Source organism: Atractosteus spatula, chromosome 4 (assembly GCF_055471065.1).
Source record: "Atractosteus spatula isolate fAtrSpa1 chromosome 4, fAtrSpa1.hap1, whole genome shotgun sequence".
Taxonomy (NCBI): Eukaryota; Metazoa; Chordata; class Actinopteri; order Semionotiformes; family Lepisosteidae; genus Atractosteus; species Atractosteus spatula.
In genome coordinates this window covers 36,852,125-36,863,884 of record NC_142709.1, presented here as the reverse complement: position 1 = coordinate 36,863,884, position 11,760 = coordinate 36,852,125, and positions in this window count along the sequence as shown.

Here is an 11,760-nt window from a genome sequence, read left to right as displayed (position 1 = left end):
GACGTTTATCCAGAGAGCAAGTGATCAGAAAAAGGAACAGCTGTTACGCCCAGGTTTTACACTCTGTCTCTGCTGAATGAATAAAAGCATTTTATTAAAAACGCATTTGCGTTTGTCTGGGTATTTACTTTGTAATCTGTGGTTTACATCTACTGTATTGCTTTGAGATGCCACTTTTAAAGGTGATATGTAAAATAAAGTTTTTTATTATTGTTATAGAGAAACATGATGAGATTTTCCCTGGTTCAGAAAAAAGATGATTAAAATCTGTAATCTTTCAACTTGTATGTCATCGGAAAATACAAGAAGTTTTGCTTTGTGTAAGGATGGTATCAAAAAGTAATCTAAGTGTTGAGAAAGCTGTGCTCCTCAAAGCGCTTTACAGGATAAAAACAATAACAACAATAATGTTAGGCTGGGCAAACGATTTTTTTATAGAAATACAAAATGAGATATAATGATGTGTTCCGGCTAAGACATTAACGAGTACAACCCCCCTCTCTGCGGGAGTGCTGGCTGTGACGAATTAAACCGGTTTCACAGGTATTTTCAAAGTAGAAGGGGGCAAGTTTCCAGCGAAAGACACCTCCCCCCTCCAAAAGTACAGTACTTACTTGTTAAGAAAGCTAAGCTCCTCAATGAAATCACTTTAACATGCTAATGCGTTGGTGTAACAGTCCGGGCGTGGCAAGCTTCTAATGTCAACTCGACTACGGCGAAAGGAACCCTTCTTTCATTGGAAGACAATGAACATATTCTAGCCCTAAATGAATTAATAGCAAACATGGTTTACATAAAAGACATTTTTCCAAGAAAGTTTAGCCTTTGTCACTAATGAAACCACTAAATAAAGACATAAATATAGAAATCTTAAGATTTTTAAAATACATGACTTTGCTAAAATGTATTTAAAAATAAAAACGATTACAAATGCCAGCGGAGAGGGAGAACAGGGGAGGGATGTTGGTTTTGCATAAGGGGCGGGGCTATGGAAATGAGGTCTATTTGGGAATGTGGAGTTACATGTTCTGGCTGTTTGTGAATTATCATTGTTGAGTATAGAGTGTTGAGGTATTGATTTTGTGTAATGCTTTATGTTGAAAATTGAGCTGGATTTTGTTTATGATAAAGAGGATAAACTGTGATGGGAGGAGGACTTGGTTTTGCATAAGGGGCGGGATTATGATAATTGGAGGAATTTGAGAGAGTTTTTGGTTTGTATTACGAATAATTCGTACAAGATATTGAGAATTATTGTTGTTTTGTTGAGATTTAACTCCACAAGTCTGAGTTCTTGTGTCCGTCCTATCCGAGCCCGAAAGTATTACAATATGTATCTTTATAGCAGGTGGTGTACAGCTTTTTAGTATAGATTACACTTTTCTAAAATGTATTTAAAAAATAAAAACGATTACAATCTAATCTTTCCACGTTTGATCCCAAGATCCCAAGAAAAATAAATCTAAACGGGGAGAAAGCTATGCTGAAAGTTTATTAAGATACTTAGAAGATAAAGATATCAATTTATGTTGCATTTGTCTGATTGTGAATAAAAAACACATATATTTAAACACTCGTTTGCGATTTAAATCAAAATGTGATTTAAATCAATATAAATGTTTATATTGTAACGCATAGGTGACTATTCATTGTTATTAAAATGACTTAAATTCGATCATGTTGTGATATTTAGAAATATAAAAGTCAATTAATTGTCCATAATATTGTTATTCTATTTTTTCAAAGAAATGTCGCAGTACACGAATATAACCATATTGTTATTAATTTCTTTAGATACGCGATTTCATATTGTATTAGCAGAAAAGCTTAAAACTACCACTTTTTTACACGCTATTTCACATGTTAGTTGAAGACTTCGATGCTTAAAATGTTTAGTGAGAAATGGAATACCGGTGTGTACTTTTTCTTTAAAGTACCGATTCCTGGAATCTGACTGGCTGACACCCTTCTGAAGTGGTTCCATAATATCTGGTATACGGAAAAGAAAGCGTTGATAAAAAAGCCTGGATTCTCATGTATCTGATACAAGTAACTTTTAATACAGTCTTTGCTGTGCTCTTGAGGATCCTTGTGATATTTTGAGCTCTGGTCGAATGATAAGTGTCGCAGTTTAAATAATTTCCGTAGTTAGAAATTATGAAACGCTCTGTTAAAAGCAAGGGAGTTTTTATGTCCGTTGCAGTAAAAGAAAATGCCTGACAAAGTAGGGCTTGGACAGATTCCAAGTGCTTGTACAAATGTGCTAAAGAAATTATACTTTGAGTTTACAGCTTGTCCAAAGTCATTCATTATTAATACTATTAGTAATATCTTCGGTAAAGGCTTTGATGCATAAATATTTCTGATAAAGGTAGGTTGTGTACTTTTGTCCAACTGAGCAACCTTGCTTTCATAAAATATACCAGCTTTTTAATGACTGATGATTAACATGCTGTAATACACAGTTTAAATTTAAAAGCTCAAATGCTGTACATGAGAGGTTAAGCTTTATTGGCTCCTCCTGGCGGTTTTACAAGGTGATGCCGGATACTTTCCGGCATGACGTCAAATGACGCGATTAACCCTGTGATACTGCGTGATACTGCGACACGCCCACCGGGGTATACCGCGAAATACCCCACCCATTTTGAATGGCTGCATCTGTATGATAAACTGACTCTGAAATCAAGATAGAGTGTGGCTGGAAAGTTGCTGGTTCAAATCCTGCGGCTGGCAGAGGAATCCTACTCTGTAGGGCCCCTGAGCAAGGCCCTTAACCCCAGCTGCTCCGGGGGTGTTGTATAAATGGCTGACCCTGAGCTCTGACCCCAAGCTTCTGTCTCCCTGTCTGTGTGCCTGTATGTCTCAAGGAGAGAAAGCTGGGGTATGTGAAAAACACAAGTTCCTAATGCAAGAAATTGTATATGGCTAATAAAGTGATCTTATCATAAAAAGTGAATAATGTTTATTTTAATGACTAATGAGTATTTTGATTACTAGATTGTTTGGCATAGCATTTTAAAATGAGTTTCAGTCAGCTAATGCAGTTGGGGCTTTTACATGTTTAAACATTTACAAAAAAAACTGAGATTATTAGTCTCTTCCTGTTATTAAATGGTTTTACCTTGATTTAATGACACATGCTGTACATTAACCTACTGCACTATGACAGATTTTAACCTTGAGAAATGTTCCACCCTGAAATGTTTAGATGTGGTGATATACTGCTCAAATTGTGAATGGGGGATTTCTCCTGTGAAATTCAATCTGAATGCTTAAGGCTTCATGGAAATGAAAGCACAATGTATCAGATTGTTTGGTAACACTTTATTTGAATGTTGCTGCAATGTTATAAACATATGGATAATGCATAATTCAAAGGGACATGCAAATGACATTTGTTGTAGTATTGCATCATACCAAGTGTTATATATGATTGTCATTTGCAAGTTGAATATTGTGTAGAACCTATGAAGCGATAATGAAGCTGTTATGCAGTAACATTCAAATAAAGCACCACCAATTATTCTTTACTTAAATCTGCTTAAAAGACTACAATTTTACTTTCATGTTATGGCATCCTTTTTTGTTATTTACATTATTCTGTTAGAAGTGCTCCAAATCTTATATTGCATGCAAATAAGAATGTAATAAATAATTTTGTTCTAAACTTGTTTTTTTTCCTTTCTCTTCCTATACGTTCTGTGGCTCTGAAATGTTCTAATTTAAAAATATTTGGGCTTCATCATCTCCCTGTATAAGTGTCTTCACCTGAAAGGTTTTAAAAGTCTGATTCTGAAAAGAGAAATAAATAAACACTGGGGTATTTTCTCTCCACTGCACTTGATGTTCTTTCTTGATGTAGTGTTTTTTGTATTACAAAAGCACTATTCCTTTTATAACCTTTTGATTTCTATTTGATTTTACATTCTGTAAAAAAAAAACTATTTTATGTTGTTCATTTTAATATGTCACTTGTTGTTTTAAGCAATCCTGTGTTACTAATGTGCACAATACCGATACAGTAGAAAGTATTCATACATGTGTCACAAACTAGTCAAAATGTGACCAATTAAGAAAATGAAAAGTCCCAAAACAGAAATAAATATTTAGTACTTTGTGTGCTGACAGTTTGTTTTCCATTATTTTAAGAATGCTGGATTACAAATAGAGTAAAACAGACTTGATTCTTTGTGAAGCCTTATCATTTGCAACAAAGCTTATATGACATTTCTTAAATATAGTGTTTTGATCTGTCCATAGAGATACTTTAATGTGATGCAAGAACTGTACAAATAACAGAGGGAAAATCAATGCGCATTTATACTTTTCTTTCTTTAAGACAGTGATTGTGGCTCTTTAAAAATAATATTTGAGCAGAAGCAATAATATTCTTAGCATTTTATTATGCAATTCAGTGTTTACATATTTAACACTGAAGATTTACCTTCTTACTGTCACGGAAGCCGGATGTTAGCCGTGGAGGGAGACAGGCAGAACAGGAAGATCCTATGCGAAACGGCAGGAATGGAACACTCCAGGGTTCACTCCAGGCTCAAGGTATCGGATGGAGTCAGGGACGAAACATAGGCCCTCAGGTCGCGGACATGGGGCGACCTGGTGAGGCGAACCTCTCGACAACCGATCCCAATGCCCAGCAAGGAGGACAGGACAGACCGGAAATAAATAGCAAAACTCCACCAGACGCACCGGAGGCACATGAACAGGCATAGAGAAGCAAGGAACATGACAGAATGGTGGAGCGCGCTCTAGGGGTAGGAAGAAGGTTGTGACTCTTCCCCCTTTTTATCAAATGAAAAAACGCATACTTTATCTGTGCATAGTGTTTATTGCTTCTATAAGGAACAGCTAAGACTATTGTAATTGAGAAGGTAATTTAGAATTATTGTGTCATTCCTATTGAGGCAATATTCATTTAATGTATAGTCACCCTGCCAAGAAAAAAGCAATAGTCTTCAGGTGTGAAGATGGACATTTTCCTCTGAGGAATGCAAACGTACTGAAAAAAAAAAACAGAATTGTGAGTGTTACTGATTGGCAAGCATAGATTAAGTAAAAATTGCATACCAGATCATTTCAAGAACTCAATGTTTCCTTGTATTGATTACTCAATAAACAAAGTAAAATTACTTCTTGGAATCACTGCAGATAATGTACCTATAAAATAACTTTTTTACCTATACAGTAATACAGTATTACTGGAAATATGGCTTCACTTTTTTTGCATTATATGCAAAGGTCTTGATTAGAGAATTCATAAATCTAGTCTTTGCAAAGTAAGTATTCAGTGCTATGTGTAAAATGTCCAATTAGCAGATGTGTATAAAATTTATTCTTGTCCCAAGACTTGGACGGGTAATGGAAAGTCTTTGTGATATATATATATATATTATGGTATTATTATATACATATTTTGGTATTTTAACAACTGTCAGCTGTCCTTGATAATTCAGGAGATGGGTGAAATGTTCAGGCCTGTAAATGAGAGAGGGACATTTGACTCATCTTGCTCATTTAGTAGTTAAGCAGCTGAGTTAGTTAGTAGTTAAGCAGCTAACTGAATCTAAAATTCAATCCAGTTGAGGTCCAGAGTTTGGGCCTCAACTATTGTTATGTTGCACAAAACGTCTGTTAGGGTTTACGACACTGTTGTGCTTTTGTTTGGGGGTTACTGTTTTACAGCACTTAGGTGCCTTGGTGGGTGTTTCCAGTAATGTGTCAATAAAGAGCAAATGTCTGCAAAACCTGTCTTCCTCAGTCCCCGATTTTCCGCAGTGTAACATTAGTGACATGGATGGAACTTTAACTCCCACCTCCTCCCCTGTTCCTTGCTAGGACTTGTTGTCTGGAGTCTTTTGAGAGGCTGCACATGCAAAAGTCAGAGAAAGTTTGCTGACAACACTTGATGAGCTATCACCGAACAAGGCTTTTCAAATAACTTTTCAAACAGAGGTCACCACTGCCTTGTCCTCTACACTTGCGTGCTCCCCTGCTCCTTCTCCCGCACTTGCCACTGGCCATGTGGAGCACCTGGAGCAGCCAGGCAGCCCAGACTCGCTCATACACAACACAGACATGCTGTACACGTGGCAGCGGCATGCATCTTCCTCCAGGTGCAGTAGGAATTGTGGTTCACCCTCTCACACCACCAGGGCTCAGAACTGCCCTGTTCGAGGGCATCAGTATCAATGCTGCGGCAGATTTAATCACTTTACCAAGGTCTGCTTTCGATGCTGCCCCGCCTGCAATGATCAACTTCAGCTTCGCCGTCCTCTGCTCCCACCACAGTTCACACAGTGAACGCAGTGCCCAGAGCTTTTAAAATGTGCACTATTGAGCTGGACTGTGCTTGTATTCCCCTACTGCTGCACACTGGGGCCACAGTCTCTGTCCTGAATCTCTCAACAGTGGAGCAGTTATTCTCTCACCGGCCTCTCTCAGCACTGCCCACCATCCTGTGCAGTTATGGCAGTTCTAAAATTGATATTGTTGGCTCACTCAGCTTACCAGTGTGCTATGGCTCCATGTCTCTCTCTGCCTTCAATTTCCATGTGTCTCGCCACAGCGCCAGCCTCCTGGCAAGTGAAAAGGAACTGGACCTTTTCACTTGCCTCAGGTTTTCTCTGCTTGACAACAGCAGCCCAGACATTCTCACTGTCAGCTCTCCATGTCAGTTCCAGTGGCCTTCAATGCAGCATTCAGTGGTCTCGGCTGCATCCCCACTTTTAACCACAAGTCCCTGATTGACACCACCATGCGCTCAGTCATCCAGCCACTGCGCGCATCCCCCTGGCCCTCCGTGATTGCAATCACTCTGTCACTGCAGAACTCCAGGTAATGTTCATACCCAAAGAAGGTGTTACGCATTCCACTCACGTTTCTGTCCCGTCTTGCATTCCCACACACACACCCTTTAACAAACGCTCCTGCCTCAAATAATATTCCTATCACCATCCATTTACTCCCCTACTATTTTAGCTCTCCTCTTTCCTCACTTCCCTGCTCACTATTGCGGATACTCATAGAGCTCCCAAGTGCGCGTTATTCTCTTCTTGCTTAAACCTCAGTATTTGATCTCCTAGACTGCTCCTTGTTTTCGACTTGGCCTTATGCTTTGGATTGTTGCCCTCTCGTTGTCTCTCCCATGTTCTGACCTACTCGCTCACTTCCTGGATTCGTTCTTCACCTAGTTATTTGGATTGTTATTTCCTTGTTGTCTCTCCCGTGTTCTGACCTACCCGTTTGCTTCCTGGATTCGTTCTTTGCCCAGTGATTTGGATTGTTGCTTCCTCGTTGTATCACCCGTGTACAGACCTACTTGATTGCTTCCTGGTATTCGTTTTTGCTTGGTGATTTTGCTTGGTTTTTTTCTCTCTCTCCTGAGTCCTGCACAGGATCCATTCACCCTATCAGCCCGATACTGACAGAAGGATCCACAGCCAAAACATTGTTTTTCTTTTCTTCTCTTTTCAGCATAAAATTAACCTTGTTCCTTTGAAGATATTTATCTCCCTCAACCTGTTTGTATGTGACAGTCCCCTGAACACTTGGAACACAAATCTACTATCAGTTCTGTACTAAACGAAGTGTTGTGTAATGTATCTGTTTTATAAACTGCCACTTAAAATGTAAGGAGTAACCCAGTACTACAAACTCAGTGACTCTGTCAATCTCACCAGTGGTTTATGTTTAGGGTTAGGTTTTGGGTAAAGATTAAAGTTCTCCATATAATTATGAGTGAGAGTCTAGATTAAAGGTTGGGGTTCTTGGTGCACGTGTATGACATCACAGGAGCCCTGTATTTTCCAAGGGTGTCAAAAAATCAAGAAAAAGATTTTGTGTCATGTAAGCATTTCATCTTAGGGAAAGCAGGCTTTTGAGACTTTGGTCCTTATTATTATGCAGTGATATTTTTTGTTGGTTTTTGTTCTCTTCCTATCCAGTTGCATTTAAGACTAATAGTTTCACATAAAAAAAAACTTGGAACTTGTTTTGTGAGGAAAGAAGGATGTGTTCTTTCATGTGTACAGAAAGAATATCAACTGGATCAGAAAATAGTACTCTTAAAGTGTGTAAGTATACTGTAGACCTTCAATCCACATACCGCAAAACAAGCTTTTATATAAATTATATTGAGGCAGATAAAAAAAGTCTACCTTAAAGGTTACCAGGGTCAAGTCTAACTATAAAAGTAAATGATGTTTTAATTTGGAGAAAGACAAATACATTAAGGTGACTGAGTGTAAATAGTAGAAAGGACTTCAAAGGCCACTGCCCTAAGTAGTACATTGTGAGATGACAATTAACAGGTGTTTTGTAAAACAGGATGTTACAGTTAGTGATTGTGTATTGTGTCCTACTTTACATTTGAGATGTATATCTAATTAATTTGAGGATCATAGTCAAATCCCCATAATTACAGGGCACACTGAGAAAACAAAGTTTAAAACATCATTTAAAATGTAAATAAAACATATTTAAACTGAGCATTAGCCCTATCTTGAGGTGATACTGTTGTAGTTGCAATGCTTATTAATAATACAGGAATTAAGTTTGCTGCTCCCTTGACAGTCTCTCTCTCTCTAATCTCAGAGGTGCTGGACACAGAGAGGCCATTGGTTCAGATTTAAGGTGTTTTTCTGTCTGATAATTTCCTGAAGAGGAACAACTCCTAGGGCTGCGATTTCCCAGCCACCCAATGAATGATCATCTCTGGCACCTTAGTGTCTGGGAGATTCCAAGGGAGAGTCTCATCCCAAGGTTTACAACCCTAAGGTCAGAGAGCATTGTTACTCAGCCTCCACCTTGATCAGCCAATCAGGAACAGGTAGGGCAGGGTAACTCCATGTGGGTCTCGAATGCCCGCAAAACTTTCAACCAATGACCGACCGTAGTGTGTGACTTGCTCAGACCCGCAGTCACTTTTCATGTGCACAAACTCTGCTAGTTCAGCCAGGACTAACTAGACAGGTCCTCAGAGAGGCACTGCCAGCGCACCGTAGCAGGAATCTCTCCCTCCTTCTCCCACACCTCCAGCCTCAACAGGACTGTCTGGCATCGGGCCAGAGGATGCTGATTGGACTCAGCAACAGCCTGTCTGCAGGAGATCTGAATTCACATCGACTGGATGAGTATTCAACATTCTGGATTGCAGCTGGAAAATTAAATTGTTGCCTCAATCCCAGTTGATGTCAATTTAATTCCTATAAGTGATGTACTTGCTTTTGAGCATCTGGTGTAGAAGTTGTAATCAAATCCCATTAACGAACAGTATAAATGAATGGTATACTGAATGTATATGTCTCTTGGTATTTGTAACTTTTTGTGATTGAATATATACCTTTTGTATTCTTCTAACCCTCACAAGATCTGTTATGTTCATATGCACATTTTATGTATTAATAAATCTATTCTCATGTATTAGTATCTGTGTGTGTGCGTTGCTGATTTGTTCCACAAGGTTGATTTTCTAATAGCCATTAAAGAATAATTTTGTGATTAACTGCTACAGATGCAGCCATTCAAAACAAGCAGGCGATACCGCATTATTTTGCGGTGCGCTTGACGCAGTATACCGCAAGTTACGGTATTAGTACATAATTAATATTAATGTATATTCTCGCATAGAACCGCATGATACCGCAAGTAAAATAATAGTATCCTGAATTTCCGCAAGGTGGAGCTAATAAAGCTCAACCTTTCATGTTTGAGCTGTCGCCATCAAAGTCTTTACCGAAGATATTACTAATAGTATTTATAATTAATGACCTTGGACAAGCTGTAAACTCAAAGTATTGCCCTGGTCCACATTCTTTTTTTTCATTGACTGTCTTTGTAAAAGTAACACCACAGCAAAATCATGCAAAGTACAGTAATTTTTGAGAATCTCTAATTCACCATGCCTTTCACATGCTCATAAAAGATATTGATTTAGGAACATAAACATATTACTGTATGCAAAACTGTTCTGTATACAGTATGTATATGTATATTTAATGTCTTTACTGTGTCCGTTTAAGTATTGGATATTTATATGGAATTTTACCACTGAAGGGAAATCTTAGTAGCTGAGCATAAAAAGAATAGGAGCATAATGCATGTGAAGACCATAAAAAGTATTAATTTTGGAACATAAACATACAGTATTACAGTATATAGCTGGTCTCAGTACTTTAAAGAAAAAATACACACCAGTATTCCATTTCTCCCTAAACATTTTAAGCATCGAAGTCTTTAACTAACATGTGAAATAACATGTGCATTAAAAGTGGTAGTTTTAAGCTTTTCTGCGTATACACTTGATACCAGAGTCAACAAGCATACTTTTAGAATTTGATTAATAGGGAATATAATATGGAATCACGTATCTAAAGAAATCAATAACGATATAATTATATTTATGTACTACAACACAATAGTACACGCTGTACAATGTCTGTCGATACTGTTTGTGTAGGGCTGTTTCACCATTCCTCATGTGACCTTGTGGGTGGTACTGTGGTCTAGGTGCCTGACTTCTGAACCACAGGTTGGGTGTTCAAATCAAGCCAGCGCCACGACTTTTCTTTTAACAAACATTTCTTTAAAAAAATAAAATAGCAATGTTATGGACAATTAATTTACTTTTTATATTTCTAAATATCACAACATGTTCGAATTTAAGTCATTTTTTTAATAACAATGAATAGTTGTAAATTGTAAATATGACATTTACATTGGCGTTATTAATTTTTCACTTGAGTGTATGGAGGATTGTCAGTTGTCACTGAGAGCAGAACCCCCCTCTTAGGCTGCGCAAACGATCTTTTACATTTTTATAGAGAAATGGAGGCTGTACAGTATGCGTTACAATATAAACATTTACTGTCAAACTTTAAATCAGCAATTGATTTAAAGACGATCATTCAGCACAATGAAACCAATTACTTGATTCTTATGGATGCCCGGTCCCGCCAGGGATTAAAAAAAAAACCTGCAATCGCGTATCTAAAGAAATAACAGTATAACTATGTTCATGCACAAACAGTAGCATGTTACATTATTAGTTTGGGTGTCTCCTCTTGCCAGAAAGCTCTAAATTGCATTTTGAGTGCGGTTTTTGACTTTTTTTAAATTACAACCCATAAATAAAGCTGATACTGTTTAGACTTTTAATTAGATTGCTCATAAATCTAATCACTTATTCTACATAAACACAGCGTAATTGCTCTCTGAAAATGCTTTTTTTTCTTGTTCGTTTTGGAAACCTTGATCGAAACTGATTTGAGATGTCAGAACTGATTTATTTTCTGTGTATTTCTGTGTGCGCATTTCCTACATTGCTTCATTTGTCGAGATTTTAACTTTATATTTAGGCTCAGGATTTCAACTATAAATTGTACACTAATTACTAGCAGTACATACTGAAGTTTTACTCCCTCTTACCACAAAACTATATATGTATTGTAGCTGGAATGAACTTTTTTTCGTACATGTCTCTATCTACTGCGACTCGAACACGGAATGGTTCAAGATGGCGACAAGTCAGGCACCCAAAGGTGGGGGGTGCGTCTTTCTGCCTCCATAACTAAAATGCCAGATAGGAGTGCCGCAGCGCGGTTTTCATCACTCTCTGCGGGAGTGCTGGCTGTGACAAATTAAACCAGTTTCACAGGTATTTTGAAAGTAGAAGGGGACGAGTCTTCCAGTGATTGCAGATCAGGGGTGAGTTTCCCGAAAGCATCGTAACGCTAAGAACAT